General features: G+C 46.7%; 1 long non-coding RNA gene across 1 annotated transcript in view; it reads right to left on the bottom strand.

The window, feature by feature from the left end:
* Nucleotides 1-20,931, bottom strand: part of LOC146336109 (uncharacterized) — a 38,941-nt gene that overhangs the window by 2,954 nt on the left and 15,056 nt on the right. The window contains exon 2 of the long non-coding RNA XR_014785723.1: nt 120-223. This is a non-coding gene — a long non-coding RNA (uncharacterized LOC146336109). The remainder of the gene's footprint in view (nt 1-119; nt 224-20,931) is intronic.

Below are 20,931 nucleotides of genomic sequence, written 5' to 3'. Positions count from 1 at the left end.
TTAAAGCATACCTAGCATAAAAAGAATAGGGTTTCTCCTCCCCTCCCTTATTTTCTTGTTCAAGTCTAAAAAGTGTCTCCCCTGCATTACAAGTGACTCCTTTGTTTCAACAAACCGACCGTGAATCAGCTTCCAAGTTCAGGGTCTTTTCTGTCTCCCGCTCCACTGTCTTGGCTCTCAAACGCTTCCGTGCCATCTCCCAGGTCATTGTGTTATGGAGGCCCTAGGAACAGGCCAGAAGGGTAAAGGCAATTTATAACTCACATTGTGACATCAATCGAACCTAGCAACCTCCTTAGCAACACCGCCAAAGCATTACGATGTGGCTCCCGTTACTCAGATGTGATGATGATAGCAGCATTGTTAGGGAAGGACAGTTTGCTGGCTTGGCCTAGCAACAAATAAGAGCCTGACCTTGGGCTCCGTTGAAAGCTGAGAAGCTAAACAGGAGAGGGGTGGAGGGCAAAGCTGGCCAAACGAAAGACCCCTCAGCTCTGGCCTGTTCCTCTTATTTGACGTACACAACTTTTCAGTGGCAGGCGGGTAGAAAATACAGTGTTGCATCCAGATGTTTTTGGGTGAATCCATTCCAGCTTCCCTCAGCCTCTTCTTAGGGTGGCCACGTTTATGGAGGACTCTCCTACTTTATGGAGGAGAGTCCTCTGTTTAAAGGGGTCCTCTGTTTGAAGTGCTATCCAATCCATGTCAGGTTTAAAGATAAAGGACCATAAGAAACCCCAAGAATGGAGAGCAGGGGGCCTTGAAGTTGTCCATCAACAGTTAGTAGCTGGTTAGGGTGCATCACCAAAAAAGCGGACAAAAGAGGGCTCTGAAATTTCCATATGCCAATTTATATGTATAGATGCAAATTTAGACATCATCTTTATTATTATTACTATTATTATTATTGTAATGTAAATAGAAATAGAATGCTTCTCGCCATAGTGTGGAAGGCGGTAACCAGGTAGACTTGGTTGCTGCCCAAGTACTGTTGATGGGCAACTTCAAGGCCCAGCTCTTCTTTTGATGGTTCTATATCTTTAATCCAGACTTGGACTGGTCAGCTCTTCAAACAGGACACCTTCAAAATAGAGGAATGTCCTCTTCAAAAGAAGACACTTGGCCACTCTGCAACCTAGTCAGCAGACTGGGCAGGCACACAGTTCCCCGGTCACTACACTGAGATGTATTGCATTTCTATATCTGTATTTCTGTTCATTGCTGGGAAATCCAGTTCTTTTTTTGGCTTGATGGAGTTCCATGGTGTATATATGACTTGCTATGCCTCTGTGAGCAGAACTACAGGCTGTTCCCCAAACTCCAGGACCTATTTTGTGCATTTTGGTTTTGGGGGAGAAGGTTCTGCAGTTCAAGCAAATTTCTCAGCCATTCGTGCAAATTATGGCCACATTTGTGCAAATTACGCAAATTTGACCACAATTTGTGCAAATTGCTCAGAAATTTTAAGGCAGAACCTTAAAAACAATGCAGAAAATTCCAGGAAAATCCATGAACTGGCCCAACTCGCTGCAGCTTGAGTCGGACACCGCAGCAGAACCCGAAATGAAGTCTGGGGGGCAGAGCCTAGGAAAATTTGGCATACTCCTTCCTGCAAATGGATTTCTTGGACATCCCTAATTAAGATGCAGATTTTTGTGTAAATTTATTATCTGTGTTGTTTGGGATCTGTGCATGAACCCCTTCTCTGTGAAAATAAAGGACGGCCTAAAGATGCTGTGCTGAATCATAAGTATTTGTTACTTATCTGTATTGAGTATGCATGTATATGTTTTCCCTCCTTTCTGAAACTGTTTCTGTACTATAAACACATACACACAGAGAGAGAGAGAGAGAGGGAGAAAGAGAGAGAGAGGTGTAAAATGTCCTCTTTTGAGGGGGAGGTAGAAAAGGAAGGAAAAGCAAAGGTAGACCTTTCCTAAACCTGTAGCAATGAATCTGGATATGAATTTGCTGAAGGATTTGGTGGCAATTTGAGGTGTGCACCTATAGTTCATTCTATAGCAAATGGTCATGCCCCCTCTGGAGGAAAACTCTTTGGCAGATGACCAAGAAGATTGGCTATCCTTGACTTGATCCTAACCAACAGAAATGACTTAGTGGATAAAGCAGAAGTTATGGGAACTCTGGGGGAAAGTCACAATGTTATACCCAAGTTCTTGGTTCTAAAGGAAGCAAAAGCTGAGTGTAGCCAAATGGAAACCTTGGATTTTAGGAAAGCCAATTGTAATAAACTCAGAACAATGATAAGTAAGGTCCCATGGCAAGCGACTCTAATGCGAAAAGGAGTCCAAGATGGGTGGGAGCTTTTAAAAAAGGAAATTCTAAAGGCACAATCACAAACAATTCCAACAAGAAAAAAAGTTGGAAGACAACAGAAGAAGCCAATGTGGCTTCACAAAAAGGTTAGAGATGACCTGAGAACAAAAAGGAACCCATATAGGAAGTGGAAGGAAGGCCAAGCTGCAAAGGAAGAGTACAGGCAGGTAGCACAGAATTGCAGGGATGGCGTCAGGAAGGCTAAAGCTGAGAATGAGCTGAGGTTAGGGAGGGATGCTAAAAACAACAAAAAGGCTTTCTTCAGATACATGCATAGTAAAAGACAGAGGAAAGGAATGGTGGTTCAACTATTAAATAAGGATGGCAAAATGATAACAGATGACAAAGAAAAGGCAGAAATGCTGAATTCCTACTTCGGTTCAGTCTTCTCCTGAAAGAGGGTCTATGAACCCCCTGGCAAAGGTAAAGTACAGGCTGAAGGGGCAGGATTGCGGCTTGAGACTGACAGGCATATGGTCAAGGAACACCTAATTATTTTGAATGAGTTCAAATCTCCAGGGCCAGATGAACTGCATCCTAAATAAAGGAACTGGCAGAAGAACTCTCAGAACCACTGTCTATTCTCTTTGAGAAATCATGGAGGATGGGGGAAGTTCCAGATGACTAGAGGAGGGCTAATGTTGTCCCTGTCTTCAAAAGGGAGAAACCTGGGAACTACAGGCCAGTTAGTCTGACATCAATCCTTAGGAAAACTCTGGAGCAGATTATAAAGCAATACATCTGTAAGCACCTTGAAAACAATGCAGTGATTACTCAAAGCCAACATGGATTTGTCAAGAACAAATCCTGTCAGATGAATCTGATCTCATTTTTTGATCATGTAACCTCCCTTGTGGACTGTGGGAATGCTGTGGACATAATATACCTCTCCTTCAGCAAAGCTTTTGACAAAGTGCCCCATGATATCCTGATTAGCAAACTGGCTAAAAGCGGACTAGATGAAACAACTATCAGGTGGATCCACAGTTGGCTACAGAATCTGACTGAAAGAGTGCTTATCAATGGGATCTTCTCAAACTGGGAAGAAGTAACAAGCAAGATAACGCATGGCTCAGTCCTAGGGATGGCGGAGAATTTCTCCCCGAAACTTCGGGGGGCCGAGCGCCAACGTGTTCGGCCCCCCGAACAAGTTTCGGGGAGAAATCCTCCGAACCCCCCCCGCCCCCCGCACACCCCCCCCGGGACGGGACTTACCTTCACCGAATGTCCCTCCCGGTGGCGGGTCCGGCCGGCGGTTCGGCGGGTGTTCGAGCGGGGCGGGAGCGGCAGCCGGTCTTTCGACCGGCTGCCGCCGCCGCCATTGCAATCAAAGGAAAAAAAAAACGCCCCCTGATAGGCTACGTGACGATTCACGTAGCCTATCACGGCTAGATCTGCAAAGTCAGCCGTGATAGGCTACGTCAATCGTCACGTAGCCTATCACGGGTGACTTTAAAAAAAAAAAAAAAGCGCGTACGGATAATGGCGGCCCCCATAGGGAGCCGCCATTCCCGTTCCTTATTTGGTCGCTGTAGTCTACGTAAATGTTTACGTAGACTATGGCGAAAATAAGGGCAACGCTATTTGCGTTGCCCTTATTTTCGCCGTAGTCTACGTAAACATTTACGTAGACTACAGCGACTAAATAAGGAACGCGAATGGCGGCTCCCTATGGGGGCCGCCATTAGCGTACGCGCTTTTTTTTTAAGTCACCCGTGATAGGCTACGTGACAATTGACATAGCCTATCATGGCTGACTTTGCAGATCTAGCCGTGATAGGCTACGTGAATCGTCACGTAGCCTATCAGGGGGCGTTTAAAAAAAAAACTTTCGCGTTCGCGGCCGGGTGAGGCGGGAAGCCTCCTCCCCGGCCTGAATTTTGGCCGGGGCGAGGCGGGAAGCTTCCCCCCCGGCCTGAATTTCGGCCGGGGCGAGGCGGGGAGCCTCCCCCCCCGGCGTGAACTTCGCGGGGGGAGCAGCGAAGCGCCTCCCCCCCACTGCGAATGTCCTTCGACGACAGGTAAGGGACTTTCGTCCACCCCTACTCAGTCCTGGGCTCAGTGCTCTTTAGCATTTTTATTAATGACTTGGATGAGGAGGTGCAGGGAATGCTTATCAGATCTGCAGATGACACAAAATTGGGCAGGATAGCTAATACCCTGGAAGACAGAAACAAAATTCAAAGTGATCTGGATAGGCTGGAGCGCTGGGCAGAAAACAACAGAATGACATTTAATAGGCATAAATGTCAAGTTCTGGACCTAGGAAAAAGAAACCAAATGCGCAGTTACAAGATTGGGGGATACTTGGCTCAACAATACTACAAGCGAGAAGGATCTTGGAATTGTTGTCGATCACAAGCTGAATATGAGCCAACAATGGGATGAGGCTGCAAAAAAGGCAAATGCTATTTTGGGCTGCATTAACAGAAGTATAGCTTCCAAATCCCGGGAAGTACTAGTTCCCCTCTACTCAGCACTGGTTAGGCCTCATCTGGAGTACTGTGTCCAGTTCTGGGCACCACACTTTAAGAAGGATGCAGACAAACTGGAGAGGGCAATGAAGATGCTCAGGAGACTGGAAACAAAGCCCTATGAAGAGAGACTGAAAGAATTCAGCATGTTCAGCCGTGAGAAGAGAAGACTGAGGGGAGATATGACAGCACTCTTCAAGTCCTTGAAAGGTTGTCACAGAGAGGAAGGCCAGGATCTCTTCTCGATCATCCCAGAGTGCAGGACACGGAATAGTGGGCTCAAGTTGCAGGAAGCCAGATTCCAGCTGAACATCAGGAAAAACGTCCTGACTGTTAGAGAACTACGACGATGGAACCAATTCCCTAGAGAGGTGGTGGGCTCTCCCACACTGGGGGCACTGAAGATGAAGCTGGACAGCCATCTGTCAGGGATGCTTTGACTTGGATTCCTGCATTGAGCAGGGGGTTAGACTCAATGGTCTTATAGGCCCCTTCCAACCCTACTATTCTATGGTTGTATGAGCTGGAGGTCCCCAAGCTGGACATCACAGAGGAGCTGCAAATGGGTCCTAAGGCAAATCAGGGCACTTTGAGGTCTTCAGGGGAGAGGGCCATCATCCTCTAAAAACACTTAGCCCTTTCTCAGACCTGGAGGCTGATGGTGAGCAGCCACCTAGCCCCAGGGAGTGCAGGCACCTAAAGGTGCAGGCTTGGCCGGCTGCCAGACACGGAAGTGTCTGCTGGAGGAATAAGGACTCCTTGTGAGTAAGGCTCTGCTCATGAGAAGAACATCCCCCAGGTGTCACTGGTAGCCTGCAGCTGTGCTCTGGGTGGGGTCCTGTAGGCTCAGGCTTAAAGAAACTTCAGTTCCCAGCACATAGTGCTGGAAAAATGTTTGTGTATCAGTTCTTAGATACATGCTTGGTCTTTCCTCTGCTCTTCTCTGGACCTTGGACTACCTTTGGAAGTGATCCTGGCTTTATTCCTGGAGTTCTCTGTCCCACTCCAAGCAGGGCAGAAATGTCAGGCTTCTAGAACTGACTTGATTTTCTAGTACCCCTCTCCAGATCCTTCAAATGGAGTCAAGTGCAAAAGAGTATCTGGGCGGCGATAGATGCAAAATTGTGGCTCAAGGGGTAGGAGTCCATTTTCCTTCTGCACCCTAGGAGCCATACACTGCAATGGCCTGCGGATGCAACTACAGGTGTATATCTGATGGCTAAACTAGATGCTATGTTAAATAAGTAGCATGCAGCTGAATGTCACCATTTTTTCAGGTGTGCCATCTAATGTAGTATTGGGGCCAATTGAGGGTTTCTTTCTTTTTTAAAAAAAACACCACCGGGAGGAGAATTTAGGGCAGAGGGCGAGGCTCTCAGGAGCAGCACTCCAGTCATGGGTGTGGTCAAGGGCAAAAGGGGTTGGGCCAAACCCCACAAATACTGGCCTATTTTAGTTTAAAGCTCTAACTGCCAGTAGCTAAACTTTAGGAGAGGCATTTGAACCTTGTAGAAAGGGACAAAACATGCAAAAGCTGGAAAACCACCAAACGGATGGTCAAGGGAAAGTAGCCATTATCAGGAAAGAGGCCATGGCCATCTGGGGCAACCAGACAGCTCGATTTAGCCCATAGGGCTGAGGTTCCTCATCCTCTGCTTTTTTGGCACACCCTTAGCTGTGCCACACCCTTGCCTGTGTCTGGCCCTCCTGATCTGTACTGGAGCCTTGTGCGCTTTCTTCAAGACTTAAAAAGTGGTGAGGATCAGCCACCAGTTCCATATTTAGCATAGTGTGCAGTTTAGCCCTGAGTCACTTCAGATTTCTAATTCACAGGTCCAACACTGGCTAGTACAGCTGCATAAAGACTTGTTCCAAGAAGGCAACCTATAGGGATGTCAGAGAAAGCTGCAACGGAACCAAATGATTTCAGATTTTCTTGAATCTGACCCATGGATTCTGCAGAGGACCGGCTTTCCCCCTGTCAGGCAGATTCTGCAGAGTTGCGGACCAGTTTTCTAACTTTCCAAAATTTTGCACAAGTTTTGTTGTAGAAAAATACGCAAAATTAAAAAACCCAGCCCCAAATGCATATTTCCCACAAAGGCCAAAGTGTGAAAAAGTGCATGGGGGGATTTGCGCATTTTCGCACGTGTGAATGTGCATTTGTGCAAATTTGGAAACAAAAGGATCCAATTTTGTTGATGGATGATGAAATGAAAGACATCTGACAATCCACAAAACACCGACAGAATGGATTTTGCATGATCTGTACATCCATAGCAATCAACGAATACTCATTTTTTACAAATGAGGAGCCCCGAGCCCTAAGGGATGAGCGGTTGGCACAAGAACATGGTAGGGATTTTTTTAAAAAAAATTGCACTTGGATTTTTACTTGCTGTTGTTAACCTACTGGGAATCTGTAATCCCTGCCAATTTACTACAAACAGGGCTGTGCTGACTTGAGGTTGTCAAAGTTTTCCGAATGCCATCTCAAAGCACGTTCCAATCCGCATCAGTCCGTGAGCTTTGTTTTTTCTCTTTTTGCATGAAAATCTGTGCGTATGTTTGTGCCTATTTTTCCAAATGTATGCATCCATTGTGCACATCTTTGAAATGTATGCATTCTTCTCCCTTTGATTAAAGTGTCCTTGTGTGCATTTGCCCCAAGTACACATTTTTTCATGCTAATTTTTCCAAGGTACATATGCTGTCAAATGCATTGGGGGAGGGGTCCATAGATGACATTGCAAGCTTGGAAATGTACAGCCTTTGGTTGCAGATTGCCTCTGAGTCCATGTTCAGTCCAGAAAGTGCAAAGTGGGTAAATCCTCATCAAAAACACATTACATCCCTAACTAAAAATAACCCAGAAATCTGCTAGGAGATCTTGATTTACCTTCTGCCCACGGCTGGTTTAGGCTGGTGATAACTGCATGTAGATCAGCATTTAAGTGCCTTGGAAGATATAGCCAAATCACAACAATGAGGATATTCTTCGAGGAAGGCATTCTTTCGGGGGGTGGGGGGAGAAAACTGACCCGTAGCAGTGATGGTTCAGTCTTTAAGGAAGGAATGAGGCTCTCTCTATATTAGGATCCCAAGTGCCTGCAGTTAATGCCAAGGTCACATTGTCAGCTAACATTTGTGCTTTTAGGCTGGGGGTGGAAGGGGGGGTGGAAGGAAGGGTGAGCTGTACTATGTAGTGAAGCCACAAGATGTCAGGAGGTTGCTGTGCTCACTCCCTTTATCAGACCATGATGAGGAAAGTTGAACGGGAGGGCCAGGTTTTACTCTAAGAATCTCTAGAAGTCTCACAGTGCAATCCTATATGCGTCTATTCAGACAAGAGCCCCGTTGAGTTCAAGGGGACCTTGTTGTTGTTCAGTCGTTCAGTCGTGTCTGACTCTTCGTGACCCCATGTACCATAGCACGCCAGGCCTTCCTGTGCTCCACTCTCTCCCAGAGTGTGCTCAAGTTCATATTCATTGCATCGGTGATGCGATCTAGCCATCTCATCCTCTGCCGTCCCCTTCTCCTTTTGCCTTCAGTCTTTCCCAGCATCAGGGTCTTTTCCAGAGAGTTTTCTCTTCGCATTAGGTGGCCAAAATATTTCAGCTTCAGCTTCAGTCTCTGTCCTTCCAATGAGCACTCAGGGTTGATTTCCTTTAGGATGGACTGATTTGACCTCCTTGCAGTCCAGGGGACTCGTAAGAGTCTTCTCCAGCACCACAGTTCAAAAGCATCAATTCTTCGGCGCTCAGCCTTCCTTATAGTCCCGCTCTCACAGCCATACATTACTACTGGGAAAACCATAGCTTTGATTAGACGGACCTTTGTCGGCAAGGTGATGTCTCTGCTTCTTACTATGCTGTCTAGGTTGGCCATACCTTTCCTCCCAAGGAACAAGCGTCTTTTAATTTCATGGCTACAGTCACCGTCTGCGGTGATCTTGGAGCCCAAGAAAATAAAATCTGTCACTGCTTCCATTTCTTCCCCTTCTTTATGCCATGAAGTGATGGGGCCAGATGCCATGATCTTCGTTTTTTTAACGTTGAGTTTCAAACCAGCTTTTGCACTCTCCACTTTCACCCTCAACAAGAGTCTCTTTAGATCCTCTTCACTTTCTGCCATTAAGGTGGTATCATTTGCGTATCTGAGGTTGTTGATAATTCTCCTGGCAATCTTAATTCCGACCTGTGATTCATCCAACCCGGCGTTTCTCATGATGTACTCTGCATATAAGTTAAATAAGCAGGGCGACAATATGCAGCCTTGTCGTACTCCTTTTCCAATTTTGAACCAGTCAGTTGTTCCATGTCTGGTTCTTACTGTTGCTTCTTGACCCTCGTACAGGTTTCTCAGGAGACAGGTAAGGTGGTCTGGTACTCCCATCTCTTTAAGAATTTGCCACAGTTTGTTGTGATCCACACAATCAAAGGCTTTAGCGTAGTCAATGAAGCAGAAATAGACATTTTTCTGGAATTCTCTTGCTTTCTCCATGATCCAGCGAATGTTGGCGATTTGATCTCTAGTTCCTCTGCCTCTTCGAAACCCAGCTTGTACTTCTGGTAGTTCTCGGTTTGCATACTGCTGAAGCCTAGCTTGTAGGATTTTGAGCATCACCTTGCTGGCATGTGAAATGAGCGCAATTGTGCGGTAGTTTGAACTTTCTTTGGTGTTGCCCTTCTTTGGAATTGGAATGTAAACTGACCTTTTCCAGTCTTGCGGCCATTGCTGAGTGTTCCAAATTTGTTGGCATATTGAATGCAGCACTTTAACAGCATCATCTTTTAGGATTTTAAATAGCTCAGCTGGAATACTGTCATCTCCGCTAGCTTTGTTGTTACTAATGCTTCCTAAGGCCCACTTGACTTCACTCTCTAGGATGTCCGGCTCAAGTTCAGTGACCGCACTATCATGGCTATCAGGGACATTAAGATCTTTCCTGTATAGTTCTTCTGTGTATTCTTTCCACCTCTTCTTAATCTCATCTGCTTCTATTAGGTCCCTGCCTTCTTTGTCCTTTATCATGCCCGTCTTTGCACAAAACGTTCCCTTGATATCTCCGATTTTCTTGAAGAGATCTGTAGTCTTTCCCATTCTGTTGTTTTCCTCGATTTCTTTGCATTGTTCATTTAAGAAGGCCTTCTTGTCTCTCCTTGCTATTCTCTGGAACTCTGCATTCAGTTGGATATATCTTCCCCTTTCTCCCTTGCTTTTCGCTTCCCTTCTTTCCTCAGCTACTTGTAAAGCCTCATCAGACAGCCACTTGGCTTTCTTGCATTTCTTTTTCTTTGGGATGGATTTCGTTGCTGCCTCCTGAACAATGTTACGGACCTCTGTCCATAGTTCCGCAGGCACTCTGTCTATCAGGTCTAATCCCTGAAATCTATTCCTCACCTCCACTGTATATTCATAAGGGATATGATTTAGGTCATACCTGAATGGTTTAGTGGCTTTCCCTACGTTCTTCAATTTAAGCCAAAATTTTGCAAGAAGCAGCTCATGATCTGAGCCACAGTCAGCTCCAGGTCTTGTTTTGACTGACTGTATGGAGCTTCTCCATCTTTAGCTGCAAAGTACATAATCAATCTGATTTCGATATTGACCATCTGGTGATATCCATGTGTAGAGTCGTCCCTTGTGCTGTTGGAAAAGAGTGTTTGCTATGATCAGCGTGTTCTCTTGGCAAAACTCTATTAGCCTTTGTCCTGCTTCATTTTGTACACCAAGGCCATGCCTGCCTGTTATCCCAGTGATTTCTTGACTTCCTACTTTAGCATTCCAATCCCCTATGATGAAGAGGACATCTTTTTTTGGTGTTAGTTCTAGAAGGTGTTGTAGGTCTTCATAGAACCGATCAACCTCAGCTTCTTCGGCATCAGTGGTTGGGGCATAGACTTGAATTACTGTGATGTTGAATGGTTTGCCTTGGATTCGTACTGAGATCATTCTATCATTTTTAAGATTGTACCCCAGTATGGCTTTTCCCACCCTTTTGTTGACTATGAGTGCTACTCCATTTCTTCTAAGGGATTCTTGCCCACAATAGTAGATATGATGGTCACCTGAATTAAATTCGCCCATGCCTGTCCATTTTAGTTCGCTGATTCCCAAGATGTCGATGTTCAATATTGCCATCTCATGTTTGACCACCTCCAGCTTACCTTGATTCATTGATCTGACATTCCAGGTTCCTAAACAATATTGTTCTTTACAACATCGGATTTTCTTTTCACCACCAGACACATCCACAGCTGAGTGTCCTTTCGGCTTTGGCCCAGCCGCTTCACTCTTTCTGGCGCTACTTGGAAATACCCTCTGCTCTTCCCCAGTAGTATATTGGACACCTTCCGACCTGAGGGGCTCATCTTCTGGCGTCATATCTTTTAGCCTTGTGATACGTTCCATGGGGTTTTCTTGGCAAGAATACTGGAGTGGGTTGCCATTTCCTTCTCCAGTGGACCACATTTTGTCAGAACCCTCTGCCATGACCTGTCCGTCTTGGGTGGCCCTGCACGGCATAGCTTATGGCTTCACTGAGTTACGCAAGCCCCTTTGCCACAACAAGGCAGTGATAACTCCCTGGTTATAAGATTACATCCATAGGCTGTAGTCCCAGACCTGTTTTCGGACACCGGGCATTAGTCCAGTGTCCGCATGTCCCACTTATTTCTAAATTTGTATGCACACATCCCTAAATTAGAATATGCACATTTTATGTGAATCCATGTCATCTTGTTTTTGGTGATCCATTTGCTCTTTTGGGGTCACCCTAGGCACAAGCCCCATTGAACTCCTTGGAATTCACTTTTGAGAAAACATATCTAGGCTTGCACAGCTCAGTTGCCAGGTCTTGGCACTGATCTTGCATGATGTTTCAGCATCTCACCCTCCTGTTCTCAGAGCAGGCAGTGCTGCAAGGGCTGGACCTGATGAGCAACAGCAGGTCTTCCTCTTCCTCTAGCTGGCTCCTGTGTACAAAGAAGCTTTGTGGCACCTGGCCGGTTGGGGCTGCAATTCAACCGCCCGCCATTCTAATTGAAAGGGTTTTTCTTTCCTTCTTAACTTCGACTAGCAGGGAGCTGAACCACTCAGATGCCGCCATTGGGGGAAGGCAGCCAGTGAGAGCCCAGGAGTGGTGTAAGGATTGCCCCTTCACCAGTCCTGCCCTCTGCCTGGCTTTAAAGCAACACAGGAGCAGGAAGCAGGGCAGGGCCAACCAGCCCCTTCCCTGACATCGCATGCACCAAAGAGCCCCTCTCCTGGCATCCACGCACACAGTACAATCATCTCCAGGGAGGGGGCTCCATGTGTTCAGCTGTATATGCAAAGGCCCCCTCCTTGCAGAAGTTTGCACTGCCCGTGTGGATGCCGGGTGGCGGGGGGGCTACTTTGCCCATGTGATATCATGCTGGGGCTAACTGGTGCATTTCTGCTCCCATGTTGCTCTTCATGGAGCAATAAGGCCTGGATAAGGCTTACTTAATCTCTACTTGTAACCATTGGGGCTCTCATGTGGTTAAAGTGAATATCTAAGAACATAGGAAACTGCCTTGTACTGCATCAGACTCTAACCTCTAACCTGGGTCCCTCTAACCCAGTACTGCTGACACTGGGTTTCAGGCAGGAATTTCACCAGGCCTACCTGGAGATGCCGGGGATCAAACCTGGGACCTTCTGCATGCAAAGCAGGTGCTCTACCACTGAGTTACGTCCCCTAGTTTCTTTTACCCAAAGCAACACCTGGGAGAAATCTAGGCTCATCCTCAGCCACACAGGTTGAGACTTTTGCATTTCTGCAATTACTCATTAAGGTTCTGTTGGGGCATATTGCTCACCAGGAGTTTGGTTTATTAGTCCATTAATATGTCTGTTAATTGGAGACCTCCACTCCGGCAACATAGACTGGCCTCCTCTTGGAAGAGTTCTTTCTCCTAGCGATGTCCAGACTCGGTCGTACAGCCTTTCCTCTTTTTCTGAGAAACCTCTGAGAGCCAGTGTGGTATAGTTGTTAAAAGTGTTGGACTGGGACTCGGGAATAGGGATGGTAAAGAAATCCCTTTGGGGGTTGGAGTTCAATGGGTTTTCCTAGGCTCAGCCCCCCAGACTTGGGTTTGTCTTCCGTTGCGTACACAACTAGATCTGCAATGAGTTGGGCCAGCTCGTGGATTTTCCAGGAATTTTGTGCATATTTTGGGAAGGTCCTGCAATTCCTGCAAATTATGGCCAAATTCATGTAATTTGCCCAAATTTGACTGTAATTTGTGTAAGGTGCAGAAACACTCCCCCCCCCCCGGCACAAAAAGGTTTCCAGACTTTGGGGAACAGCCAGAAGCTTGGCTCGCAGATACAATGTGAAGTCGTGCACACCACGGAACTCCACTGAGCCAAAAAAGAACTGGATTTCCCAGAGATAGACATGCCAGCTTGGGACATCTGGGTTCTAATCCCTCGCAGCCTAACCTACCTCACAAGGTTGTTGTGGGGATAAAACAGAGAGGAGGAGGATCATGTTTGCCATCTTGGGCTCCTTGGAGGAAAATGCCTTGAACCAAGTCAGACTATTTAGTTGCTGTTGTTGTTGTTATATCCTGCCCTTTTCCCCTCTTGCAAGGAACCCATGGCAGCTCACATGGTCCCCCTCCTCTCCATTTTATCCTCACAACAACCCTGTGAGGTAGGTTAGGCTGAGAGTGAGTGGCTGGCCCAAAGTCACCCAGTGAGCTTCATGGCCAAGTGGGGACTAGAACCCAGATCTCCCGAGCCCCAGTCCAACACTCCAACCACTACATCACACTGACTCTCAATTTGTTCCCTGAGTGGTGTAGTGGTGAGAGTGTTGGACTGGGAGCCGGGAGATCGGGGTTCTAGTCCCCACTTGGCCATGGAAGCTCACTGGGTGACTTTGGGCCAGTCACAGACTCTCAGCCCAACCCACCTCACAGGGTTGTTGTTGTGAGGATAAAATGGAAGAGGATGACGGTGTAAGCCGCCTTGGGTTCCTTGCAAGAGGAAAAAAGGCGGTATAGAAATGCAATAAATAAAAAAAAATATTGAGTAGACGCTACTCAAGCAGAGTCTGGAGTAGACTCCTCAATCAAATTCGAGGAGAGATGATGCGATGCACAAACACACAGCTGATGCGATGGAGGCATTTAAGAAATTAAAGGCTGGTGTTCTGTTTCAGCCTCTACCATCTTGCATGGAAGAGGGACAGCAACGTGTTTGATCTGCAGCTTTGGTGTTCGGCGTTTGGCAGGGAGGAGGAGAGAGGAGAGAGATGCCAACGCAAATTGTAAGCCACTTTGCCGCTTCTCAGGTTGGCAACTTTGCACTGTACGCCAGGGCTGTTGCGGAACAAGGGCTTTTGCTGCTACAGTGCCTGTAGAGAAAATCCTAGTAAATTATGTGGCGATAAAGAAAACTTAAATTCTGCAAATGGATGATGAGGATGATAATAATACAAGTATTGGTTTAAACTTTGCTGTGACATTCCTCGGGCCAAATGCCGCATTATGCCTACTTCCTCACAGAGAGAAGCAATCATAAAAAGAGCAAAATCTCATGCTGAGCCAGAGTTGAAATAAAGCAGGGGAGGAATTGAAAGCTAATCAGTGTCACAAGCTGTTTATGCCAAGAAGGGAGGATTGGGAGCCAGGAAGCCAGAATGGATTTTCCAGATGGCGTTAGAGCCACATCCAGAGAAGGAGCAGACTTTGGTGCACAAGCTCCCATGGTGGGTGAAATAATTCAAATCCAAATGATTTAGATCAGAGCTGGGCAACTGGGTGGTCTGGGGGTCCATTTTCACACACACCCGACTCCCCCCCACACACACATGGGCTGCAGTCTGCAGGGCTCGCCAATTTTTTTTTAATATTTAAAAAATATGCCAGGTGCTGATGCCAACCCTGATCCTGCCCTCTGTCCTGTGCAAACGTGAGATCAGGCTGTTTGGCCCAAGAGGCAGCGCCTTTTCAGTGGTGGCACCACAATAGTGGAACTCCCTCCCAGCAAAGATTCATTAGACTCTCTCTCTTTCTGTCTTTTGATGGATGCTAAAGATCTTTGTATTTCAACCCAATTTTAATTAGGGACCAGCTCTTTCTACAACATGTTTTGCTGAAGTGTGTTGGGAATATTGCAGCCTTATCTGCAAGTTACAGGAAAGGGACAGTGTTGCAATTATTTAATTCATGGGAATTGGGGGGCATGGCTAGCCTTAGGATCTCTATAGCCTACAGTGTGGTTTCCTATGATTGTTTTCTTTTGCTCTTCCCCTTCCTTCCCCTCCTCCTCTGACTTCCTCCATTGCTGGGAGCACATGAGCTTGCTCTGCTTTGCTCCTGCTGGTGTTATGGAACACAAAATGGACTGAACAAACTTTTATTTGAAACTATACACTGCACCTACATTTTTATGCAAAAATTGTGACTAAAGCTGTTTTACCTTTTCTTTGCTAAAGAAGGGTGGGGTCTTCTTTTTAGCTGTGTGTGCATGTGGGACTGGTAAACGCTCATTCTGTGTTGCCTTTTGTTTTTACTCTGCTAATTGCCTTTCTAACAAGAGGCATCATTACTACTAGGGATGGGGGAGAATTTCTCCCCGAAACTTCAGGGGGTCGAGTGCCAACGTATTCGGCCCCCCGAAGTAGTTTCGGGGAGAAATTCTCCGCCCCCCGCCCCCCCCCGGGATGGGACTTACCTTTCATGAATGTCCCTCCCGGCGGCGGGTCCCGGCGGCGGTTCGGCGGGTCTTCGGCAGGTCTTCGACAGGGGCAGGGGCGGCAGCCAGTCTTTCGACCGGCTGCCACCGCCGCCATTCCAATAAAAGTAAAAAAAAAAAAAACGCCCCCGTGATAGGCTACGTGACGATTAACGTAGCCTATCATGGCTAGATTTGCAAAGTCAGCCATGATAGGCTATGTAAATCGTCACGTAGCCTATCACAGGTGACTTAAAAAAAACACAAAACGCTATTTGCGTTGCCCTTATTTTCACCGTAGTCTACGTAAATCTTTACGTAGACTACAGCGACCAAATAAGGAACGCGAATGGCGGCTCCCTATGGGGGCCGCCATTTGCGTACGCGATTTTTTTTTTTAAAGTCACCCGTGATAGGCTACGTGACGATTAATGTAGCCTATCATGGCTGACTTTGCAGATCTAGCCGTGATAGGCTACATAAATCGTCACGTAGCCTATCACGGGGGCGTTTTTCTTTTTTTTAACTTTTTATTTCGCGGCCGGGCGAGGCGAGGCGCCTCCTCCCCGGCCTGAATTTCAGCCGGGCGAGGTGGGAAGCTTCCCCCCCGGCCTGAATTTCGGCCGGGCGAGGAGGGAAGCCTTCCCCCCCCGGCCTGAACTTCGGGGGGAGCAGCGAAGCACCTCCCCCCCACCGCGAAGCAAGCTGCGAGACCAGGTAAGTGACTTTCGTGCACCCCTAATTACTACATAATTCCTATCAGCGTTGGTACTGCCCCCTTCAGTTGTCGTCTTGTTTTTTCTTGTTTGAATGGATGCATTATGTTTGAGTTTTGCTATGTTGTATTTTCTCCTTGGTTATTGTTCGAACTGAAAAGCAGGATCCCAAATATACTCAGCTGAACTCAACAAAAACTAAACTTAGAAACGTGTCACTCAGTCATGTGATGGATCAAGTGATCTGTAGAGATTGTGAATCACCACAGCAACTGATGGGCCCCAAACACGACCTTACTGAAATACGTGTTTTTCTCAGACAAAAAAGGGAAGTGTGAATTTTTAATTCCTCCTAGATGTTGACCTCTATGCTTATTGCTGGTGATGGGGTTCAGTAATGAGGAATTTGATGAGCTTCAAAATTTATTTTGGGGGGCAGGAGCTGTATATGTGTTATTTATGGGGAATAAGTTCTTTCCAATGGCCAGTTGCAATGGTTCCTGGGGAGCCTGCATTTCCCCGAAATGAAGAGCTTCCTGTTGGTTCCACTTTTGATCTTTCCTCAGTGTCTGTTTGCTTTACATTAAAATAACTTCCCATTAAGGATAATCCCTGCAGCAGCCTCAGTATCACACTTTCTATGTTAAACTTTTAAGCATTTTAGAAAAGCCAGGGTTTCGTGTTTTAATAATCAGTGGTTAATCTCCCAGGAGTTGTAAAAATTTATGGAGCTTTTCTATCCGATTTGACTTTACGTCTTGAGAGCTTGCTGCTAATGGCCCATTCAACATTCTTACATTGGGCCTTGTCTCTGTTTTGTTTTGAAATAAAAAAGTGGGGGGGGGGGAATGCTTCCATGCCTTAAGCATTAGCAGATGCTATTAGCATAGGAAGCAATTTCAGCCAAACTGGGGTGGGGGGAGAGAGGTGGACTGTAGGGGGTTTACACCAGCAGTGGGGAACTGGGAACCTCAAGCCTGGGGGATAAATATTCCCCCACTGGCTGGTTCTGACTAAAACCCAGAATGTATTCACAGCCCCACCAAAATTGGAGCCACCAGCCTCCATTGAGACGATCTTTGCTGGCTCTGACCAAAGTCCCCACTTGTCCAGTGCCCCATTTCCCACAGTGGCCAACCAGCTGCCTCCTGGAAGTCTACAAGGAGGACAAGAGGGCAACACCCCTCTCCCACTGCTGCAACCCAGACACTGGTAATACAGAGCTTAGTGCTTCTGATCCTGGAAGTATTATATAGCCCTCATGAAAGGTGGCCACTGATACACTGCCAAACAGAAGGAAATGCATTAGCAAAACGGACAACAAAAGAGGGCACCAGTGTGCATAACATTTGCATATGCTAATTTATTTGAGTTGATGCAAATTTAGAAATGATAACTATAACTTAAATAGAAATAAGATGCACCTTACTGTAACTGGAAAGACCCCCCCCCCCATTCCCCAACTACCACTGGGTGGTTTCCAGTTGTCATGTTCCTTCATTCTCTCCCTTCACAATTAACACACTCCAGGAAACAAAGCTTCAGGCCAACATTACTTTTATTAGTCAAGGACTCGCTTCTTTACAAATGCAGATTCTAGGACACTCTCAGACTGCATAGAACCAGCTAATCCACACATCTGCGAATATCAATGGAGGAGACGAAGTGGAAGTTACAGAAGTTGCCAGCAGTCTGGGCATGAACTTCACGACCAGACCTGCTTGGTAGGGATGCCCTCCCTTAGGGTGGCTCCCTCCTACATTGGCTTCCACGAGTGGCCAACCAGGTGGAGCATCTGTGCCCTGCCCCTAACTTTTCCCACTTCGCTCTGCGACAGACCCTAGTGTCCCTCCAGTCACACCCCTCGTCCTCTTCCAAAACTTGAGTTCTCATGGTGGAGGAATGGGGGAGCTGTTCAGGCTGGGCTATCTGTGTGTCAGGGTCTTGGGAAGAAAGTCTCACCGTATCTGGGCTCACTAGGGAGGGTGCCTCCCTCTGTTCTGGCTGTTCCCCTTCTGATTCTGAATCTGAGCTGCCAGACATGCCCATACATTCAGATTCATTCCTGACACTGGTCTTTTTTGCAGCTTTTCCTCATTGTCAAATGCTGAAATGCTTCTCCTTAAGCTTATTTACTGGCAGGAAGAGCTTTAAGCTGGTACATTTGGCCCCGTCCACTACTGGAATGTGGCCCTTGAGAGATTTGCCAAAATGTAATTTGGCCCTCGGGTGAAAGAGCTTCTGCACACGTTTCTCATCATGAGGCATCTGCAACTCTTGAGATGGGCCTGCATGTGTGTCTGGTTTAGAGCAGGGGTGCAGAAGCTCTTTCACCCGAGAAAACTTCCCCAATTTCTCAACTATATTTCTTCCCCATTGCTCTCTTGTTGGCTTCTTCATCTCTCTCCACTTCTCCACGTGCCCAGAGAACACACAGGTTCTATAACCTCCCTGCTTTCCCTTCCCTTTTCACACTCTGTACACTGAGAGAGCTTTCTGCCAGTTATGGGGAATTCCAAACTGGCAGCTTTAAAAACCAAACCAAATCTCCTTAACAATGGGGTGATGCCGCCGCTGCTACTGAAGTGAAACTAGAATGAGGTACCCTGATTGTTTCAGTCATGTTGCTTCTCAGGTCAAGTTTTTATCTTTCTCTTTCCTTCTTAGTGTCTCAGCTTTGTGCGTGTTTACAGCTGATTCAGGAGGGCTGCGGCTTCTTTCTAAACCATCAGTGGTGTCTTGCCAAGGTAGTGCTGGGTGTCCTTTGTGTCATAACAATGGAAAGGCAGAAGTGGAGATCAAAAGCATCATCGGGTAAACCCATCACAGACGTTTGGAGCAAAAGCCCCCAAACTGCTACCTAAATGAGTGGATGCAGAGCTCCTCCCCAGCCGCATAATTGGTCCTCTGTCTACTGCTGAAAACCCCCCAACCCTCAACCCTTTTGTCCTTTGCTCTGTCGTCATCTCGCATTACACGGTGTGAAATAACGTGCTTTTGGCTGCAATGAGTATTGCATGCAGGAGACGGCTAAAATCACAGCCTTGTGGTGTTTGTAACCTTTCAAACCATATTGCTCAGCTTCTTCCTGCGGGGGCACAGACAGGGGCTCATACAGGGGACTTTTCTGCTGGGTTGTGCCAAAGGGCAGAGGGTAAGCAAGTTGATCTGTAGGGTACTTAGGAAGCTGCCTTATACCAGGCCAGACCACTTGTCCATAGAATAGTAGGGTTGGAAGGGGCCTACAAGGCCATCCAACTAACTTAGTGCTGAATTCTCCAACTGGCAATGGCTGTCCAGAATCTCAGGCAGAAGGTTTTCCCCAGGACCAGCTCAAGAGAGTTTGCCACCTGAGGTGAAGAACAAGATGGTGCCCCTTTCCGTACTATTCTCAAAAGCCCACTGGACTGGAAGTTGAATCTTTCTTCAATACCAGCATCTTGCACCACACCTGAAGACAGCAAGCTAGCCAGGATGGCACAGAACAGGTTACTTTGCAAATAGTTCTCTCCCTCAACACCTTGCTGCTGCCTCGCCACAACTGTCGCCTGAGGTGACCGCTTCACTCTGCCTAATATTAGGGCCGGCCCTGGTTTCCTCATCACCTGCTACTTGCTCCTTCTTTGACTGGGGATTTGAAAAAGAACTTTCTTCCACATGCAAAGCATGTCCTCTTCCACTGACCAATGGTCCTTCACCTTCCAGGAGAGAATGCAGGGAAGGGGCAATTCAATCCACAATTCAAGCACAAGACTTCCTCCAAACTCTGGCCCAAGATCTGCCTTTAACTTTAGCCTGTGACACAGAACCCAATTTCAATGTTTTAACTAGGGTTGTAACATTAATAAATGGACTGGATCAGGGGTGGGCAGTTTCAGGAGGTCTGGGGGCCATTTAATGCAGGCTACACCTTCCCCTTTCGTGGTGCTGAATCTTATTTTTTTAATGGCAGAGCCCCAAAAGGGTAAGAATTAACTTGTTTGCAAGCTAATGTTGACCCTTTTGGTGCTCTGTAGTGACTATGCTCTGTAGCGACCATATGTACACTCCCGGACTCTAAGATCATCTTCAGGGGCCCTTCTCTGAGAGCCCCTACCAAAGGAAGTGAGGTGGGTGGCTACCAGGAAGAGGGCCTTTTCTGCTGTGGCACCCTAGCTGTGGAATGAGCTCCCTAGAGAGGTTCACCTGGCACCTACATTGCACTCCTTTTCATGCCAGGTGAAGACCTTTTTATTTTCCCAGCATTTTAGCACTCTAGTCTTTTCACTCCACTGTTTTAAATCTGTAGTTTAATTCTCTGCATTGCTGCTAGGTTTGATTCTGGTTGCTTTTATATTGCAGTTTTAAGCTTTCATATTTTATATTGTTTTATGTTGTACTTTGTGGCTTTAATTTTTGTGAACCGTCCAGACAGCTTCGGACAGTGGGTGGTATAGAAACTAAAGTAATAAATAAATGGGTCAAAGAAAGGTCAAAATGGCTGCCCTGGGTGTCTCTGTATTTATTTTTATTTATTTTACCATTTTGGGGGGGGTAGCGGGGTGTGGTGCGGGTCCCATGCATGCAGGCAGCCAGCAGTCTGACCACCCCTAGTTTAGATCAACTTTTGCCAACCTGGAGTAGAATCCAACTCAAGTCCTGCTTAGAGCAGAAATGAACAGGACTTAAGATAGTCATGACTGACTTAAGTTCCA

The sequence above is a fragment of the Heloderma suspectum genome, chromosome 13 (assembly GCF_057233095.1).
Source record: "Heloderma suspectum isolate Gila_16-S chromosome 13, 16-S_ref, whole genome shotgun sequence".
NCBI lineage: Eukaryota > Metazoa > Chordata > Lepidosauria > Squamata > Helodermatidae > Heloderma > Heloderma suspectum.
The sequence above is the reverse complement of the archived record's forward strand: the minus strand, read 5'-3'. Positions and strand labels throughout refer to the sequence as shown.